Source organism: Musa acuminata, chromosome BXJ1-6, assembly GCF_036884655.1.
Source record: "Musa acuminata AAA Group cultivar baxijiao chromosome BXJ1-6, Cavendish_Baxijiao_AAA, whole genome shotgun sequence".
In the NCBI taxonomy this organism is placed as follows: domain Eukaryota; kingdom Viridiplantae; phylum Streptophyta; class Magnoliopsida; order Zingiberales; family Musaceae; genus Musa; species Musa acuminata.
This window is the reverse complement of record NC_088332.1, coordinates 46,740,544-46,757,747: the sequence shown is the minus strand read 5'-3', so window position 1 is coordinate 46,757,747 and position 17,204 is coordinate 46,740,544. Positions and strand designations below refer to the sequence as shown.

Here is a 17,204-nt window from a genome sequence, read left to right as displayed (position 1 = left end):
CTTACGATCTAAACTTGTGAGGAGCCCGAGGAAGGCAATTAGGTCAGGGAACCGCAGTAAGACCTTTGACGCAAGCCCTCTAAAGTTAAGAAAGTAAGTAGAATTAAGCTCATGCATATCTAGTATATGTCTAAGCTTTGGGAAGAATCTATTCAGAAGTGGTATACTGACTCTCATACCTCCCATCTTGATTACTTAAATCTAGCCGAGACTTCAAAACCCACCAAAAAGGAACTAGCCCATAACATTTCAGTCATTTATGACCGAACTTGTCTCTGGTAAATCTAAGAAACTTTAAGCTCCTGCTTGAAGAAAACCAAAACCTCGAGCATAGGATTAAAAGGCTCGAATCCTCAGTAAAAACATTAACTTCCTTATTTACTGAAAATAAGCCTCTCACCCAAGCTGAAGTTCAGAAGCTACTGTTTGAAATAACTAAGCAACCTAAGCTTATTGAGGAAGAAGCCTTACGGCTTTCACGAAACGGTGATCAAAAACTCCAAAGAATTGAAATCTTACTATCCAAAATAGAAAAACAAATTTTTGGATGAGCCACATATCCTCAAGAAGTACCGAATCCTACAAAGAAGCTCTTAAGGCCACTGAACCCATTGATCCTCCATCACTTGGTTTTCTTAAAACTAGTGATTGTCCAGGAACTCTCAGCCATCAGACAGCTGTAATTAAACAGCACAATGTGCAAATACAGCTTTTAGTACAAATAGCTGAGGACATAAAAGGAATACGAACGGAACTACAGACAATACGGGAGTTACAACAATCAAAAACTATACAATCCCAAATAGTACCGGACGAACTTATCTCCAAACTAGCAAATCTCAACTTAGGTCCTTCGGAAAGACCTAAAGAAGCAAAAGGAAGAATTCTGGTTTTCAAAGACCCCATAAAAATCTTCCGAGAAGCAAGAAGATGACTACCAGAACTCAAGAGGTATCTACATCAACTCCTCTCGTGGAAGACCAAATCAGGAATTACAGGAGAAACCAGAGGAGAATATTCAACGCTAGAAGGCGACTCGGGCAGCTTATCTCCAGAAACACGGACTCAAATATACAAATTCTGGAACAACAGATAGACCCTCAAACACAACTACAATTATCTATGAGGGAAAGGGCTGCAATAGCACCTGCTGAGGTGCTATATCATTCAAGAAGAGATGATGTACATCATAGGGTCTATACACACCGGTCTGAAGAAGCCTTGTTGGTCACAAATAACCAGGAAGACAGGGCTTTTATACAAGAACAAAGTTTTGACCAACTGATCCGAAGTGGAATGAGATACATTCATCTCGGGATCCTTCAAACAAGGATTCGGACACTCCACCGACAAGAAGAAGGAACACTAGCACTATTGGTGTTCCGCGACAACAGATGGACTGATGACAGGTCCATCATTGCAACTATGGAAGTAGACCTGACTAGAGGGAGTCAATTTATTAATCACCAGGGTATTGGTAGGGCGACTTTCAAATACCCCGAATGTCGCCTTTGCATATGAAATTTCAGGGGTGGTGGACTACCTAACAAGCCATGGTGTAAGGGCTTTGCCAGGCAGGAGGTACTCCACAGCGGAAATTCGAGGAAGAGACTGGATGATCAGGCCTACGCAGGTCTCAATCCCCATGCAACCTGCTGAGCTCAGAAGTCGGAACCTGATCGATGGGAGAATCTCGATCAGCTTTGAAAATTACAAAGCTGCATCAACATCTAGCAGGATCCAGTACAACAACGCTGATGATGAAACGTTCAGCGATGAGGAGGAAATACGAAGCCACACAATAGCTGTCAATATCCAATTAGAAGATAGTGAAAATGAGGCCGAAGAATTACAAGAAAACCTCAATTTTTATTTCCGGGATGTTCACAGCGCAGAAGAAGATGTGAAGCTACCATACCCCCGGAAGCATCAGAAGGAATTAATTGCAGCAGGACTAGAAGAAGAACTGATAATGGAGTATCCGCAACTCGCGCGATTATCCCAACAGGTATACTCATCATCTGCTGTTTCAAATTACAGGCCACCAACAGACTCAACTATGGGGCCAGTAAATTACCCCCCTGCTGTGAATATGGAATCTACAAGCCAAATACCGGAATATGAGGGATACTCAAGGCAACCTAGGTTCAAGGCAAAAAGCTTTTCAGAAGCCTGGAACCTCCCTTCGGCCTTCCAGCAGCAAGGAGCTATGTTCATAATCCCATCCCAATTAGGGATGTTTGACGAAGTCTTCATGAGGTGGGAATCAGTAACGAAAAACTTGGTATCTTTACAAGGATTTACTGACCCCTTAGCAAAAATGGAGTTCATCGAAAACCTGCTCGGGGAAGCAGAAAAATTAGCATGGATCCAATGGAGAATGGCCTACCCAGAAGAGTACCAACTACTGATGGCAAATGCGGATGGAACGGGAGGAACGCAAAACATCCTCTCACAGTTAAGGACAATATTCATATTAGAAGACCCATTCCAAGGATCCACCACGGCACAAGAAGAGGCCTACAGAGACCTTGAAAGGTTATCCTGTACTAATCTCAAAAATATTATTCAATTTTTAAATGATTATATGAGATTAGCATCAAAAACAGGAAGGCTATTTCTAGGACCAGAATTATCTGAAAAATTATGGTCCAAGATGCCAGGAGAATTGGGAAAAAGGATCAAAGAAGCCTTTGAAGCAAAATACAGAGGAAACACCATAGGGGTAATCCCAAGAGTACTTTTCTCCTATAAATACCTGGAAGCAGAATGCAAAGATGCTGCCTTCAGAAGAGCGCTAAAAGACTTATCTTTCTGCAGCGAAATCCCTATTCCAGGATACTACAACAAGCCTGAGAGAAAATTCGGGGTAAGAAGATCAACTACTTATAAAGGAAAACCCCACTCATCTCATGCCAGGATTGAAAAAAGGAAGCACTTAATCAGAAATAAGAAATGTAAGTGCTATCTTTGTGGAGAGGAAGGACATTTTGCAAGAGAATGTCCTAATGATAAAAAAAATATCAAGAGAGTTGCAATGTTTGAGCAACTAGATATCCCAGAAGATTATGAGATATTATCAGTACAGGAAGGAGAAAATCAAAGTGATGCGATCTACTCAATTTCTGAAGGAGAAGACATTGAAGACCTACAGCACGGTATTCACTTCTTCACTCAAAAAATATTTGCCTTAATTGAAGATAACAGGACTTGGTGGATAGGCCCTGAGGCAGGCTATCGTGCTAAGATCCGGGTCTCACAAGCTCAGGCAGAATGCAGACATATATGGGAAATAAATACTGAGCTCCCACCGGAACTAGAAAAATGCAAATGCTGCAAAAAGATCTCCCAAAGAAGACACAGAAGACACTGTCCATTATGCAAAATTACTTCATGTGGGATGTGCAGCATATATTATTTTAACAAAAGAACCCCTGTTATGATGGAGGAACCACCAAGGTACGAGCCTAGAAACCTACTTCAACAACAGCAAGATTTTATCAATCACTGTGAAGCAGAAATAAGAAGGCTTAAAAGGGCCGTGGAATCTGAGCAACAAAAGGCCAAGGAGCTAGAGGAGATGCATGCTCAATCTATAGCCGTGGCTCAAGAAAACCTCCGCCTCCAGAACGAGGTAACAGAATTAAAGGTAAATTACGAAAAATTAAGGGAAGAAGTACTGGAAGTAGACCAACTGCGACTAGAAAAGGCTGACCTCCTAAGGGAAATACAAAGATTGGGGAAAAGAATAGTGGAAAGCGAAGAAGAAGAAAAGGAAGGCGAGGGAGCCCTCGTCCTTCTAGAAGAAGAAACCCAAAAAATTCTGTCAATGGAGACAAAGAAAACAGGAGGAGCAAGGAAAGCCAAGAACATGCTCTTCAATTTAAAGGTACAAATGGAAATTCTCAATATTCCAGTTTTTGAAGTAAATGCTATACTAGACACAGGTGCAACCACCTGCTGCATAGACGAAAGGGCTGTGCCAAAAGCTGCACTGGAAGAAAATCCTTATATAGTGCACTTCAGTGGAATTACCTCCAAGACAACTGCAAACAAAAAATTAAAGGGAGGAAAAATGACTATTGGGAATAATACTTTCAGGTTCCCCTACACTTATGCTTTTACAATGAAGCTTGGGGATGACATCCAGATGATAATTGGATGTAATTTTATAAGGGCAATGCAAGGAGGAGTCAGGATTGAAGGTAACACTGTTACATTTTACAAAAATGTAACTACTATCAATACCTTGCCCTATATCTCAACAGCTGCAGCAATAGAAGAATTAGATTTGGAGGAAGAAGATTATATCCAAATCCAAGAAGCGGTACTATATTCAGCAGAAACTCAACAAGATGATAGGGATATAAAGAAAAAATTCGGGAGTCTACTGGATCAGCTAAAAGCCCAAGGCTACATTGGAGAAGATCCACTTAAACATTGGGAAAAGAACAAAATTACATGCAAATTGGAAATTAAAAATCCAGACTTCGTAGTAGAGGACAAGCCCCTGAGACATCTGACACCACAAGCAAAAGAGGCCTTCTCTAAGCATATAAAAGCATTACTAGACATAAAGGTAATCAGGCCAAGCAAAAGCAAGCACAGAACCACTGCTATAATTGTCAACTCAGGAACTACTATTGATCCCATAACGGGGATAGAGAAAAAAGGAAAGGAAAGGATGGTCTTCAATTACAAAAGGCTAAATGACATTACGGAGAAGGATCAATACAGCCTACCAGGCATCAACACCATCCTCAAAAAGGTCAGCAATAGTAAAATTTATTCAAAATTTGACCTAAAATCAGGGTTCCATCAGGTCGCCATGCACCCTGATTCCATTGAATGGACCGCTTTCTGGGTCCCTGATGGATTATATGAATGGCTGGTAATGCCATTTGGTCTCAAAAATGCCCCCGCAATATTCCAAAGAAAAATGGACAATTGCTTCAAAGGTACGGAACAATTTATTGCAGTATATATTGATGATATTCTCATTTTCTCAGAAAATGAAAGGGATCATAAACAGCACCTGGCCCAGATGCTAAAGATATGCCAGGAAAACGGTTTAATTTTAAGTCCAACAAAGATGAAAATTGCCGTGAAAGAAATTGAATTTCTTGGAGCAATTCTGGGGAACTCCAAGATCAAGTTGCAGCCCCATATTATCAAGAAGATAACAGAATATCAAGAAGAAGATCTTACCACCAAAAGGGGTCTCAGATCATGGTTAGGACTTCTAAATTATGCTAGAAGTTACATTCCTAATTTGGGCAGACTCCTAGGTCCACTATATTCAAAAACGAGCCCAACTGGGGAAAAAAGGTTGAATGAGCAAGACTGGAAACTGGTTAAAGAAATCAAAAGACTAGTACAAAATCTCCCAGACCTGGAAGTACCTCCAGAAGATTGCTTCGTAATACTGGAAACCGATGGATGCATGGAAGGGTGGGGAGGTATTTGCAAATGGAAGAAACAAAAACATGACCCAAAGAGCACTGAAAAAATATGCGCCTACGCTAGTGGAAAGTTCAACCCAATCAAATCCACCATAGACGCTGAAATGCATTCAGTCATGAAAACCCTGGAAGCATTAAAAATATATTTCCTGGACAAAAGGGAAATAATCATCAGAACAGACTGCCAGGCAATTATAAGCTTCTTCGACAAATCTACCGGGAAATAAACCATCCAGGGTCAGATGGATGGCCTTCGTAGATTATATCACGGGAAGCGGCGTTGATTTCAAGTTCGAACACATTGAAGGCACAAGTAATGTTCTAGCCGACTCTTTATCCCGATTAATAAATATTCTGATTGCAGGATGGCCGAGCGAAACATTACTACTACTCATAGAGGCCACCTAGGAAGTACAAGCCAAACCAGACCCCAGAGCAGCATTGCACCTGAATCAGTTAATAAATCAGGTGATCTCCTCAGACAATACCGACAGGAGCTGGATAAGCTCAGAGCCAGGACACGACAAGGAATACCAATTGATGAACAAGGATTGGCTGAAAGAAGGCTTGGAGCAATCCAGAAGGAAGCCGCCCGACAAGCATGTGAGGCGCTTCAACAATTCAGAGACATCCACTCAATCAAAGCGGAAGAATACCAAAGAAGGAGTGGAGGAAAGGATAACTGGTACAAGGACTGGCTGCCAGTTGTCCTCAAACAGCAACAGCAATTGGAGACGTCCCTGTCCCTAGCAAAAGACGTCTCACAAAGGACAACCAGCTTCAGCCTTTAGGAAATGGCGGACCCCTACAATCAGCTGAAGGAATCTACTTTCTCTTCGCCGCCAAGTAAAGACAAGTAAAGCCTCAGGGAACAACTTGTAGTGTCCACCAGCTGGCAATAGCTGGTTGTATTTACTTTCCTTAGTGTCTAAGTAAGAAAGAGCTGAGCCTCGGGGAGCCGCTCGTAGTGTCTACCAACTGGCAACAGCTGGATGTACTTACCTTTCTTAGTAACTAAGTAAGAACGAGCTGAGCCTCGGGGAGCCGCTCGAAAGCTGGCAAAAGCTGGACGAAGGAATATAAAAAGAACGGATATAAGTGCGATGGGGCCCAATGAGCACCCGGCTCTATCCGTTCTTTCTATATAAACCCTCGCTCAGACTCTTGCAGGGCATCGGTCGAAAAACACCAGAGTCCTACTTGAGTAAGACCTTTTCCATCTGTGTCCAAACTTCTGTAAGCATTTTAAGCTTTCTTCTAGTTCTTTGTGCTTATCATTTCTTACGAAGTTCTTTGGATATTTGTCACGCTGCTTCCATCATCACACTGTTTCCATCATATTTGTCACGCTGCTTCCATCATCACGCTATTTCCATCATCACGCGATGAGGAGGAAATACCACGGGTGATGATGTAATTCAGACTTCAAGTCAGACCTCATCATCACGCTGTTTCCATCATCGCGTGATGATGTAATTCCTGATTTGGTCTTCCACGAGAGGAGTTGATGTAGATACCACGGGTTAGTATAGAAAGTTGTATGTTACGGTAGAAATCTCCTACCGTCATCATGGTGTCTGGTAGATGAACTCCATTTTTGCTAAGGACCTCCCGCACTTTGGATACCCTCTCTCTCTCTCTCTCTCGAGTCTGGCTCCGTTGCTCCTTCTCCCAATAACAGCAGCAGCGTACATATAACACATACACACAACAAACATACATATACACAACACAGCATTCACAACACGTAACATACACAACTCAACACATACATACCACACATGCACGCACAAATACAACACATACAACATGCATACACAAATTTCACAACACACAACAATACATACATAACATAACACACATACACATAATACATACACACAACATATACCATTCACAACACATACCATTCACAGCACACATACACACAACACAACATATTATTAACAACACATATCACATTCATAACATACATACGGACAAAACACATGACACAATACATTCACACACAACACGACACAATACATACACACACAACACACATATACACAAAACACAAAACACACACTACACATAATACACAAACACAAAACACACAGCATTTACAACACACATACACACAACATACATACGCACCCAATACAACATCACTTTTTTAGATTATGTTTACACTTGGGAGTTTTATTGCTGTTCGTGACTGAAGGTCGATGTTTTTGACCCATCGCAGAAAGCTCATCCGAACCGAGCATCATGCCCAAGCCTTCATTGGCAACTCTAGTAGGAGGTTGGCATTTGCATCTTTAGTCCTTTGTTATCTGGCATTTAACTAGAGAAATAATATATCATGACATAATATTTGTGCTTGTGCAGGTTTCCTACTTTTCCGGATTATATTGTCATCCACTTTATAGAAAAATTCGAGTGACAAATGGTTGGTTTGTCACGAAACATTGTGACGCTGATCTTAGGGGCTTTCGATAAAGATCAAAATGATTTCAAGGGCTTCTTAAGCCAGTCAGAACATTTGGCTGTCAGTTTTTACTTCGATGCCGTCGTTCAGATGACTCGTATGATGCGAAGGCATATAAATCATATGGCTCGAGCACTACTAAGCTGCGGTAAAGACAATAACACTAGGCTTACCATTGTTATTCCTGATATGTAAGCAACAACCAACTGTTTTTTTTCAAGTATCTGTCTGCTGCATAGACAAAACCTCATTATTAATAGCCTTCATGCTCATCAGATGCTGTAGCATTTAAATAACTGCTGCTACTTGGATCTTCTCTTCAAGGTTCTGAGCAACAGCATCAACAAATTCCTCGGTGTTCAAGTAGAATTCTCTGGACACTCTGCAAAAGAAATAAATGAAGACAAAGCACAATTGAGAAAAGAGCAATCACTCGTGCACAAAAGATAAAACCATGTGCCTATATGAGATCTTAGACTCCATATATACTAAATGAACTAAACATATTTCGTGGATCTTACAATTGAATTACAATGCTCCTGCAATTCCTAGTTAAGAGTCAGTTTCTTCAACCTTTCCAAGTGTTTCTGGAAGTACCAAACAAGGATTTGAATTTTGCACTAAACATACTAAACCATATTCCGTCATGCTAGTTTTTCTTTTTCAATTGAATTACAATGCTTCTGCAATTCCTAGTTAAGAGTCAGTTTCTTCAACCTTTCCAAGTGTTTCTGGAAGTACCAAACAAGGATTTGAATTTTGCACTACACTGATTTCACGACAAATTTTGCACTACGCAGATTTTCAATATTTAAAAGAAACTATATAATATTCAAGCAAAAAAAAGGAAGGGGACAAAATTTTGCTTGAGCATACCTAGGACCATGGATAAGAAGTGCAAGATCCTTGGTCATTTTACCAGACTCCACTGTTTCAATGCATGCAGACTCGAGCTTCTGGACAAAGTCTTGTAGTTTTTCATGTTTATCAAGCTCTGCCCTGCAGAAAAATCGACCTCAGATGTCAAGACCAGGGAAAATAAATCCTGACGTTTTAAGATTTATTTGTTAAACTTTGGTAATTACCAATACAGACGTCATCAAGCCCAATGAACCAAATCCTGCAAAAACAAATAAATCTTAAAACATCATATTATTGAGAATAATTTAAGTTGAACAAAAGGGAGTTGGAAAAAAACTGTCCAACTGCCAAACACTAAAAGGTTTAACAACACAGATCATGTTCAAAATTTTCAATAAATTTTCCAAAAATAACTTGTGAATTTAATTTCGTTCATGAACAATTTGACTACACGAGAAGCATCTGCAGTTTTTTTTGCATGGATAAAGGCATAAAGTGAGTGATCTTGTTAAATCAATCAACCACAACAAAAGTAGAATCATGACTCCTAGTTAACATGAACATTTTCACTCATGTTACCTAACAAGGTTGAGGATATGTTTCAAGTTTCAATTTGATTCTTTCCTATGCTACTACCCCTATACTTTAGTTAAAATAATAAAGTGAAAAGTAAAACATATTTGGAATACAGGAATTTGATACCTATATATTAATTACTGTTATAATAAGATCATAAATTCAAAAGTAAGACCTTGGGCGAGGAAATCGCTCTGGACATCTCCATCATAATTTTTGCAGGCCCACACATAACCACCACTGCTTTTCAATGCATAAGCTACCATGTCATCAATCAGCCTATGCTCATACCTGATAACAGGAAGACAATTATTAGACATCAATTTAAGACTTATTAAGCAAAAAAGGTGAAATACTTAGAACAGATGTTCCCACCACATATTGATTGTTCTTCGAACTTTGACTTCCATTTTTCTTCATAAACCTCCTGAAAAATGTCCTTAAACCTACAATATTTCAAATGTCTCATTCTGTATATCTTAGAAGCCTAAAGTTCCAAAATTTAAAAGGACAAAACCAGATTTTTGGATATATATTGCATCCTGAGCATGAAAATTCCACATTGTTGACAGACATATTTTCTATAGCTGAGCTTCGCAATTTGTGAGGACAATTTAAATTATGGTACGATTATTCATTGAGCTTTGCAATAAGGACACTAACAAATCGAAGAAATAGAGAATAAAAGCAAGCAAGAATCTTGTATGATCAACAAGATTGTATGATCAACAAGATAAAAGCAAGCAAGCAATATTCATTGAGTTTCCAATTTTGTATGATCAACAAAGAATATCTCTGTAAAATTTCCTACATAAGACTATATATGACAAACCTCATCTACATTATAAATAGATAATGCAATACCAGAGCCTTTAAATTCATAAACATCTTGCTCCACAGGTGGACGTTTATCTGCAGGGACTAATTTAACAAAAAATCTAACTAATCAACCAGGTAGACACTATATATGTCAAACAGAAAACAATAAATTAATCAAATCAGCAATAGTCAGTTTTAGAGCTCACCAAAAACCATTTTAAGCTTTCCAGGACCTTTAACAATCATGTCAGATTATCTCCAAATGCATGTCTACCAATACATATAGGTTTCTTCCAACCTAAAAGTATACAGCATAAGCAAAGACCTCCAAACACGCACATACATACACACAAAAATTAACTTATCACCAAGTAAAATTTCATTTTTACCAGCAACAATGCGTGGCACATTGCGGCAAAGAATAGGCTCACGAAAAACAGTTCCTGAAGTGAATTAGAACAAGACTGATTCAAGCTAACAAAAGTAACATAGAGATCAGCAAGCATAAGAGACAATCATAAGGTAATATGTACCAGACATGTAGATCAAAATGCTAAGTACCAAAAACAAGGGGTGCAAACTCAAAAGTACAGAAAACTGACATGACATGGAGAATACAAACAAAGCCATGCCAGGGAAGGCTACTAGTCAACCATTCCTTTTTACAGTAGCTGAATATCATACATGACCACAAGTGTAATGCAGCCATGGCTGAGAAAACTTTAAAAGCTGCATTACAATTGGCAATTACTAACCATCAACTTTTGTACCCAACAGAGTGAAACTAAAACAGTAAAATGAGTTACTTCCGGATGCAATGAGGCTGTAACAGCAACGATTCCTACTCCAGGTAGTAGACTGGCTGACCCCAGGTAAGTGCAACATGTGCGATATGCCAAACTACCAATACAATCCTGTTTTGTGTCTCAAATTTGAATTATTATTCTGATTTATTTAAATAATGCAAGCAGTATGAGCTAATGACCCATGTCAGAAGTTAACTAGCACCATAGCATGGCATTGCAACAACTCTAGCCCCTAATTAAACTATATCTTTCCTACTTCGACTTCCCTTAGCGAGCTAAACAGGAAATAGACTTAAATAAAAGATAAAAGAAAAAAAAAGGTCCAAAGACCAGGACACTTTAAGTTCCTTTGATTCTTATGCCACAACCTTCTTCGAAATTGAATTCTTATTGCATTCCTCCATAAAAGTTTTGTACTGGTGTCAAACTATTTGGCTAACCAAAGATGCCAAGAAGTGTTCCAAGTGTTCGCCTAGGTGCTCGAGCAAGGCGATGTGAGGCCCAAGTGCCGTAGCGGGTTTTGGGCAAGATGCTTTCCACTGGGTGCCACCTAGACGAATGGCTCAGTTGAGGTGCTGGGCATATCAGGCATTTGCATAGGTTGACTCAATGACCCAAATGCCTCGACTCGATCCAAACCCAATTCCCTTCCCCCCTTCCCCTTGATCCGAACATAATTTTCCACGTTTGACGCCCATGTTATGCCCTAGATTTGATTTTCAGCCATCAGCCACACGTCCTTTCTTTATCCAGTATGTCTCCCTCTTTTCTTGATCTTCTTCCTGCTTTCTCTCTGCGAATGCTGGGTTGCACCTGCTGTTACCATCCTATCTTCTCTCTCTTCTCTCCTCTCCCCTTCTCCTTTGCATGTGACCAGCACCCTACGTCATCACCACTCTCTTTTTCTTCTCTCCCCTCCTCCTTCCCCTCCCTCTCCTTCTCCTTTCTCTATGGCTCATACCTGCTGTTACCATCCTATCTTCCCTCTTTTGTCCTTTCTCTCTTCCTATATGCTCTTTTCTTCTCTGCTTACTTTGTAGCCCACAACTATCATTCTCATTGCCCTCCCTTCCCTCTTATCACTTTCTCCCCTCCAACCTCCCTCTTCTCTCCTATCTCCATTGTTCCATCTCTTTGATCCCTCTCCCTCTCTCCTCTCATTCAAATTAACATGGCAATCAAAACTACAATTCAGATACAATGGTAACCAAAGGTACATTAGAGGAATCATCATCAAGAAACAATAAAGATGATGATCCAAATTAACATGGAAATCAAAACTATATTTCAGATACAATGGTAACTAAAGCTACGTTAGAGGAATCATCATCAAGAACCATTAAAGATGATGATCCAAAAGACCCTAATGCTGCCACTTGTATGTTTTGTGATAAAACCACTAAAGGGGGAACATTTTCAGACAAAACAACATGAAATGGAAAATGTAAAATCAATCATCATGCAAAAAGGAAAGTGTCCTTTGAAAGCAATGCAGAAGTTACAGGCTTATATGAATGAGAAAAAAAAAACCAAAGATTAAATCATTTGATGATTGGATGTCTTAAACTAGTTTGTTTAAAATTTGTTTGTTTTGTTATTTAGACACAGACTAGTTTCATTATCATTGTCATAATTGAGTGTTCTATAAATGGTCATATGTGTATAATTTGATGTCTTCGTATTAATCATCTTGCATATGTAGTGATAAAAACTCATGTAGCGATCCATCTTTTTATAATATTTTTTGATTGTTATAAGGCAATTACTTTGTTATATTAGGACAAGGACCTAGGCACGAGCTTGGTGCCACAAGCAATAAGGAAGCTTGGCACCTCATAGCACCTAACGCTTTTGATGACCTTGGACTGATCATTCTAAAAATCACCAATGTAGTCAAGAAAAGAAAAACAAAGTCCCTAAAAAACCAAATGTTGAAAAACCTATTACAGACAAACTTGAAGTAACCAACCATGCTCAAGACATTGAAACCAAATTTAGAATTTTGTGTGATCATCAGATGCCTTTGAAATTAAAAGAAAATTATTAAAAGATAGTTGTGAGACCAATAATAATTTATGGATCTGAGTGTTGAGCAATTAAAAAATAACATATACAAAAAGTTCGTATTGCCGAAATGAAAATGTTAAGATAGATGTATAGAGTTACTAAGAAAGATAAGAAAAGAAATACTTTTTTCATGAACGACTAGGTATCGCTTTGATAGAGGATAAGATAAGAGAAAATCATTTAACATGGTATAAGCATGTGCGTACGAGACCTCCAGATATGAAAGTCAGAAAATATGAAATGATTAATGTTAGTGGTACGAGGAGAGATAGAGCAAAACCTAAAACAACTAATAGAAATTATAACTAAAGATTTAAGTACTTTAAACTTAACTAAACATATGGCCTTTCACAAATCTCAATGACGGCAAAAGACCTATGTAGTCAATCCAAATAATTAGAACTTTTGGCTTTGTTACTATTGTTGTTGTTATTGTTGTAATTGAATCAAACATTTATATTAAAATAAGCAAGAAATAGCTTGAGATGAACCAAGATCATTGACCAAGATGATCCTAAATCATTCAATCAATCAAAATTAGCCATCATAGATCAAGTTGAACTAGTAGTACCTAAAAATTTAAGTTAAAGTTTAAGGGCACTCCTTGTGTACTCAAGATAAAGGAAATGTAGTGGTACCAATTAAAACTTGAATGGATTCTTAGGTTGAATGGTTGAGAAGAACTCCGTAATCTCATGCTACCAAATAAATTAACAATGTTTAAGGAATAGTCCTCATATATTCCCTAAATCTTAAATACAAGAAAACAGATGCAGAGGACAACCATATGCAACAAATCATGCTAACCAATAACAAAAGTTCCAAAAAGCAACCTAGATGAGCATTATATCCAACATAAAAGATAAAAGTTATTTTTTGAAAGTCAGAATGACCATATTGTGGAGTAAAATTGACTTTAAAGATAATTGTGTGGATTTGTATATGAAATTAATGATATAAAAAATATCAAATAGCAAAACCAAGCACTATAAAGCAAACCATTTAAAATATTTCTTATTGTTCCATTTGGGCTTCTTAAACTCTTTAACTCTAGCTTCATCTGCAGGTCAAATGAGAGTCATATTAAATCCATGTAAAACAAATGACACCAAAACATTGTTGGCCAAAAATGCTTGCTAAAAAATCCACACTAGACAAGAAAGAGTAAAATAATTCTGCATGTCTGTTGGGTTTTTGTGGAGGCATCCTTACCCTCAATCTATACATTTCTTTTTTTTTTAATTCCCTTTAAAAACCAAAGAGTATAATCCTCAATTTATACATTTCAGAGGAGCTGCACAAACTAAGGACTACATGGTGCAATGAGTGTTCACCCCAGTGCTTTTGTTATCCTCAAATTATATTAATTATTGAAAAACAGTTTTAAGTCCTCTACAACCCTACATTTTAAACTTCATTTCACAGAACAGTAGTATATCGTTGTTTGCAAACCTATAACTACAATCATCATCTTTAAACCATGCTCATCAGTTCTATACTTATAAATTTCCTAGTAATCACACATAAGCCTATCATGTGTAATGACTACATAGACTCCTCACCTAAGCTGTAAACAAATGTAAGCAACCTAGACCAATGTCCCTTTTCTAGCCCTTCTACACATGGTAAATATCAATACAACCTTCTGATTTTGCTTTTCCCTTTTAATTGATTTCAGATGAAGCACAATAGAACCTCCCAAGCTCTATAACTTATCAAAAACTTGTTCTTATATACATTTGAAAAAATGAATGGATGAAAAGCCATAACGGATCTTTTTCTTTTTTTTAGCAAATAACCTCCAACGCTAAGTATTTCTAAAAGCTAGAAACAAGGAAGATGAAACCAGAACAGGTAAATATTTCACATAAGATGATCCCGGATATCATCTCATCATTGGATATCACCTCATTCTTATAAAGCAATAAAAAAGAGCATCAAATTATCTACCAGGTGTAATTGTTGCACATTTCACAGCAACATTGTGCCTGCAAGTTGCACAAAAAGATCACAGGAAAAAGTTAAACAACATCCAAATGGGACAGATGCAGACATAATGTAAAAACATCAATAAGCTTGGTATGCCTAAAGATCCAAAAAATAGAATAATTAAAACTGGGTTAGCAACAAAAGAGTGAAACAGACGCTCGGAGTTTCCAACTAGATTGACAAGTTAGTATATTTCTGAAAGGAGTCCCCAAGTTTTGAAACAGTACGCTGGACTGCAGAATTCATGCTGATGCTAGTTTAAGCAAACACTGTTCCCACGTATCTTTCTGAGAAATAATTCGATAGATCTGGCGAAATGGAAGATTGAATATACCAATCGATACAAGCATGTACAAAATGGTAAAGCAGGTTTCCTATATGCACGAACATTAATTATACACAACTTGGTATTCAGTTTATCACTGTAAGAAAACACAATAAATTATTTAAGTGGAAGGAGGAAGGGGAAGTGCTACTATAAAGAAGGTCGTGGTAGGTTACTTGAGAGTTGCCTCGGCACTTTCAACGGTTACCCGATCGTCGGTGGCATCACGACTCAAGAGGCCCAGATCGAAGTACTTGATGTCCAATTCGAGAAATGGAAAAATTAGCTGCAGTCAGGAAATAAATCAATCAATCATTTCCAAGTGACTCCAGACTTGCAGGATATATAAGAGGAATGAGAAGATTGACACCTTTTCTTTTATCATCCTCCAGATGACCCTCGTCATCTCATCGCCTGAGAAGACATCAAAAAGTTTTTATGTACATCAGATAGGTAGGGTTTTAACCTCTTTTTTTTTCTGAATTGAAAAAATAGAAGAAGATATCGATAGAACGTAACGAGGAGAGAAGAATAAGCGTTTGAAAGCGGGAAAAGAACCAAGAGAGCAAAAAAAAAAAAAAAAAAAAGCAGCAAACACACACACACTAGGGGGATGTCGCTCACCATCCATCTCAACGATGGGGTTGTGGACTTTGATTCGCTCGGCCGGTGAGAAGGAGGCAAGGCAGCGTACGGAAGAACCGACGACGACGAAGCGGGTGGGAAAAGAGAAACGAACACCATTGAGTCGCCGCTGATGCGTGAGGCGGATCGAGCTAGGGTTTTTACCTGGTAGGAACGACGAATAAGGGGAAGAGGAAGACATGGCCCCGGTGGAGAGGAGCCGCCGCATGAGAAAAAAAACAATTTGGCGAGCGCAGTGCGCGGCGGATCCCTTGTTCATAAGATGGCCTGACCCCAACCCCAAATACATTAAAATAAATAAATAAAAAAGGGAAATGACGATTTACACACAGGAGGGAAACATTGCATACTTGCATACTCATATGCGATAACGGTGTCTTGCTAATGTCTTTTTGTGCTAGCGTCTGAATACTTCATTGAAGAGTCCATTGTTACGTGGCAAAACATCTATTATATTCATAGAGACTTCTGACAAGGATAATTATTCGTGAAATATAACACAGATATCGTGAGTTTTTGTGCTTCAGGCTTGTAGCGTAAGTGCTCTTTCTCGCTCTAAAGCTATGCCAATGTTTTTTTGTGCTAACAATCCTAGTGCGACCGGATGATCTGAATACCTCATTTAAGAGTGCATTGTTATGTGGCAAAACATCTATACATACCCATAGAGGCTTCTGACAAGGATAATTATTTTTGAAATATAACACATCTCTTAGATATCGTGAGTTTTTGTGCTTGAGGCTTGTAGCATAAATTATCATTGATTATAAGCCCAAGTATCCTTCATCGATTATTTGTTCTTTTGCATATTTTGCTTCGAGAGAGTTGTAATTTTTCAATGTCCCATGATGTGTTGTGTATATGTTTATATCTTGCAAGAGATGAACGTTAATCTTGGTGAGAACTTGCCTTGTTGAGTGGTTGGTAGATGCTATAAAAAGTGGTTGATAGATTTGGCATGATGATTGAAACTGAGGAGTCAAGCAAACGCATGTCCTCTTTCTGTCATCACTTCCTTGATCCCATAAAACAATGGGATGAGATTTGGCATGATGATTGAAACTGAGGAGTCGACCAAACGCAGGTCCTCTTTCTGTCATCACTTCCTACAGCTTGTACTTGTCTTGATGCACCATGTATATGTCCTTGCACCACGCCTGTTCTAGCAAAGTATCTGTGCATCA

At 38.6% G+C, this 17,204-nt stretch overlaps 1 protein-coding gene and 1 pseudogene across 2 annotated transcripts in view; one reads left to right on the top strand and one right to left on the bottom strand.

The window, feature by feature from the left end:
• LOC103974485 (uncharacterized) overlaps nt 1-7,969 on the top strand; it is a 47,002-nt gene extending 39,033 nt beyond the window's left edge. For both annotated transcript variants that reach the window (XR_010514706.1, XR_010514705.1), the window contains 2 exons: nt 7,690-7,746; nt 7,833-7,969. The gene's annotated coding sequence lies outside the window, so the exon portion shown is untranslated. The remainder of the gene's footprint in view (nt 1-7,689; nt 7,747-7,832) is intronic.
• Nucleotides 7,970-8,081: 112 nt separating this feature from the next.
• Nucleotides 8,082-16,315, bottom strand: LOC135677417 (isocitrate dehydrogenase [NADP], chloroplastic/mitochondrial-like; annotated as a pseudogene).
• Nucleotides 16,316-17,204: the final 889 nt, after the last annotated feature.